Below are 4,872 nucleotides of genomic sequence, written 5' to 3'. Positions count from 1 at the left end.
CAGCGGGAAATGTTGCTAGCGTATCCATCTGGAAAGACTACGTTCTTGATAGTCCGCAGAAAGAGCTCCTTCTGTGGATTGGTCACAGTAAAGATGGCAGATGGGTACTTTCCATCTTCCCGTGGCCACAAATCATGCTTGATTCCCATCGACTGGAGGTCTCTTCGAGCTTTAATGTGGTCTTTAGACCTACCTTTCTCGTTCATTATGGTGAATACTATGTTGTCACAGACATTCTTCTCTATGTGCATGACATCAAGGTTGTGACGCAATTCATTGTTCTCCCAATATGGCAGCTCAAAGAATATACTCCTCTTCTTCCAAGGAGACTCGTCTTGCATGGGAGTTTGCTGTCCGCGTGTCCTTTTCCCCGTAACCGATTGCACCTTGCCAAATTGGACATGCACACCCTCTAACTGCCCGAGAATGTCTCTACCGGAGACTCTAATAGGCGGACCTCTATCCTCTAACTTTCCATCAAAGGAGTACCGGTCTTTTCTGTATTTGTGGCCATGATTCAGAAAGCGACGATGACCCATGAAACACCATTTCTGGCTGTGTGTAAGGCGTTTAGTTTCAGCATCCAAATTGCACGCAGGACAAGCTCTCCCACCGTACGTGTTCCACCCAGATAAGTTCCCCAAGCCTGGAAAATCACTGATTGTCCACATCAACGCAGCTTGCATCTTGAAGGTTTTTTTCTCGACTGCATCATAAGTTTCAACACCCCTCCATAATTGCTTCAACTCGTTGATTAACGGCTCTAGGTAGACGTCTATGTCATTTTCAGGCATTTTAGGACCAGCAATAATCATAGAGAGGATGAACGAAGTGGGTTTCATGCGAATCCAGCTCTTATCGATATCTAGTTTATTGAGAAAATTGGAACGACGACAAATCGAAAAATAAAGTCGGACCACGAGAAAAAAGTAAGTAATTAACACTTGATATAGAATTGGCGATTGATTGTTAAACCGAATAATAAAACCTTTAATTACTAGCATACAGGATAATACACAGGCACCAGAAATGTAGGAGAAATTTGCTTACTCATTGAAAAATGCTGCACTTTCAAAAAAAAAATACTGGAAGAAAGAAACTCTGGGTCCGATGCCAAATATTTGAAATGGAAAATAAAATTCCTTCCTTAAAAAAGAAAAAGAGGAATATTATATTAATATGAGAAATAAAAAAATGAGAAATTAGTATAGCATTAAAATATACTGTATGAGTTGGTGAAGGCACTAATATAAAAATGGAAAGGGGTAAGTCAAAATGGTAAACAACCATTCATCAACCAATTGAGTTGCGTATATAATGTGGTCAACAAGACAACCGCAAATGTTACTTGATCATTACTCACTCAAGTCTAATCAAGACATACACATGATTTTAATAGCTCCCCTAAATTAAAATGACATTGCAGCATCATCACTAATAACTGACCTACTTGTCTGCTCTTTTAGTTCTAAGTTCTTCCACAACCTCTAAAGCACGAATGTTGAGATCTGTCTTGCCTTCACAATCGAAAGATAAAAAAAGACTTCAGTTTTCCTCATGGAATACACGTATCAAATAATAACATCTCATATAACCATGCATGTCAAAAGTAAACCTGCTCCAAACCAAATATAAAAGTTTGATTATGCAGAAAAGGAAAAAAAAGGTGATGCATCTCCGCGTAATTAACCTTATTTAAGAATTAAAAGCTCTTAGTTCCTGAAGTTATAATACATTACCCTAGCATTGGGCTCTACAAATATGAACATCAAACAGATCTTTTTCATTGGTGAGTTCAAAAACACATACATCTCCAACTTCGAAACATGAAGACTATTCAGAGTATGGAAAAAATTAAAGGATTGTAAAATAAATTCAGATAGACAGTGCATGGGTCTTGATACGAAAGAAAGCAATCACAGGTTCCACGCAAAGCAAGCAGGTTTTTCAGCATTTAACAAGTAAATCAACTAACTCCTAAAAACACATCAAGACTCAGGGTTCAGATATTGGGAAAAAATTCAATCTGAGTGTTAAATTGAAGAAAAATTTGGCCAAAATTAATCAACATACGTTGTTCAGACCAAAATTAATGAAGCATAAAGATTAATTGATGCTCGAATAGTTTTCTCAAGAGCCCCGAAACAATACAACAAAATCCTCCAATTCAACTAAAAACAAAATATATCAAATAAAAATATAAAAATTAATACTTAATAAATTCCCCAAAAGACTTTGTGCAAGACTTATTGGTTCTACTCTATTGATAATACCTGTCACAGCTGCAGGTACAGGAATACACCCCAAGTAAATTATTTCAGAGCTCCGATATACCCGCTCGTCCGAGAACCTGATTCAATGCAAATAAATTAAGTTCAGAGAAAGTCAGAATTTAACTCCGAGAATTAGAGGAAACATTTAACAATGGTAACCAAGATATTGATAAGCTGATGAGAGATCTTGAGATTAAAACCATGGAAAATAAACATTCATAACAGATATCAAACTATCAAATATAAACCACTTTACTGCAAAATAAACTCTAGCACTAGCCAAATGTGACGAGGCCTTGGCACATGGTAAACAAAAATGAAAAAAAAAGATTAGAGACAGTCCAACCCATTTGAGAAAAAAAATGAAAAAAAGAGGTCTAGCCAAATCAAACACACTGCACAACGAATATGCATATTTTTTCTTGCAATACCTAAACCATTATTGAAATGCTGTCAACATCTTTGAAAGGACTGGTTAGTGCTTATGGGAAATGGGTTTCATCTTGAGACTAAAGATGTAGGGCTAATGGTGTTGTTATACAAGCACATATTGTAAAGATATTTGTTGTCTAACCATGGAAAGTAAAAGCCAACCAAACGCATCATATCAAAGCCTTGTGTATGCATTCATTGTCACTGTATAGTACCACTACTCAGCATGAACAAAAACACAAATTCTCCAAATGCATGTGAATACACACGTCAAAGTCACCATCACTATCTCTTTTTAATAAGATATAATCAAAGAAATGAATAATTTGTTCTTGAAAAATTGAACACAAACTACTCCTAAACATGTCCCTTTCCTTACATGGTCAATTGAGGTGTTTTACCAAGAAGTCATTTTAGATTGAACAGTTTTTGCACTTTAATTTTTATGTTCTTTCTCTATAGATTCCAAATCTACGACTCCAATAAAAATAAAACTTAAATTCAATATAGCAATCATGTAACATGCAAGAGGATCTATCCATCAACATGAAAATATACCTGCCCATTTTATAGTTACTTTCAAGCAATAATGCAGTCAAACAACAAAGTATGTGGTAAAAAGTTAAAAAAGGAAGAAAAGAAAGACAATAAGAAGTTGAACTTTTTTTGTTACATGAATCAAGCACATAACCGCAATAGCATTGCTTAGTACTACTACTTTGATATGTCTTAGCAGATATATTTTTAGCTTGAAGGTGAACCACTGGTATGTTTCCCAAGATTTGACGGCTGCGGACTAGGAGTTTGCTACAACTTTACCTCCTTATCTTTTTCATTGATGAGCTCAAAAACACAAACATGGAGTATATCATTTATTGTATCAAAATACTAATTGATTTGAAATCAAATACTCTAATTAAAATTATAAGGTAATATAATTAATTTTTTTATTTATAAAAATATTAGTATTAAATTCTGAAATCTCACTCATTTAAATCAAATCATATAAAATTCTTATTATTTTACATTTGCTAAGTTTTATAATTTAAATATAGAAAATAATTTGATAATTATAAAATTAAATAAAACCTTAAATTACTTTAAACTCAATTAATCAAAATTTGTTTTAATTATCTTTAATAAAATAATTTCTAAAATTAAAGTACTTAATGAATAATTAAGTCAAAATTAGCTCTTAATAAGTTTTTCTGAAATTTTTGGGTCTTACAATAATAACATTTTATATTATTTAAATTTGATTTAATTAAATTATATGTAAATTATGATATAATCCATACTTTTATATAATACATAAAATAATGAGCAAATATAATAAAAAATCTACTAGTGGCACATATAAAATAATATGGTATATATAATTATAAGCATTACATAAAATAAGATGGGAACTTTTACTCACTCTCAGGTTCAAGGATTGAACCTTAAAAAATCACATTTTGAAGGGGATTTAAATAGATGCTTTTACAGTGATTCACACCCCGCTGGTCTATGTGTGGAGTGTGCGGATCAAGGAGGAAGTGCGGGTCAACTGCCTAAACCAAGTCCGATTCGCAACAAAACTGTCCGATTTCAACTTTTGACCGCCATTGATTGAGTTAATTGCAAGTCCGATCTTAATAATGAACCGAATCGGATAGGACATCAATTCACTGTTTTTTCAGTCAAACCGGTCCGATCCGATCTGATTCGGTTCTAATAATTATGGCAAAGTCATTTAGACTTGCATTTTTTACAAGTTTGATTTTAGAGTCAAATATCCATCTTTTACTCATTCTTAGGTTCAAGGATTGAACCTTAGAGACGCCACTTTTGAATGGGATTCAAATAGATGCTCCTACAGTGATCCACACCCCACTAGTCTACGTGTGGAGCACGCGGGTCAAGGAGGAAGTGCGGGTCATCAACTGCCTAAATTGAGTCCGATTCGTGACAAAATCATCTGGTTTTTAACTATTTGACCGCTATTGACCGAGTCAATTGCAGGTCTGGTCTTAATAATGAACCAAACCGGATAGGACATCGGTTTACTAGTTTTCTGGTCGTACTGGCTGGCCAGTCTAGTTCTGATAACTATGGCTAAGTTGTTTACACTTGCATTTTTACGAGATTGATTTTAGAGTTAAATATCCATCTATTTAAGTCAAGT

General features: G+C 34.2%; 1 long non-coding RNA gene across 1 annotated transcript; it reads right to left on the bottom strand.

The window, feature by feature from the left end:
- LOC110268155 lies at window positions 846-1,527 on the bottom strand. The gene is made up of 3 exons (XR_002356246.1): window positions 1,447-1,527; window positions 1,051-1,146; window positions 846-865 (listed from the first exon to the last, which is right to left on the bottom strand). It is a non-coding gene; the product is annotated as an uncharacterized LOC110268155 (long non-coding RNA).

This window comes from Arachis ipaensis, chromosome B10 (assembly GCF_000816755.2).
Source record: "Arachis ipaensis cultivar K30076 chromosome B10, Araip1.1, whole genome shotgun sequence".
NCBI lineage: Eukaryota > Viridiplantae > Streptophyta > Magnoliopsida > Fabales > Fabaceae > Arachis > Arachis ipaensis.
This window is presented reverse-complemented; position numbering and strand designations above follow the sequence as displayed.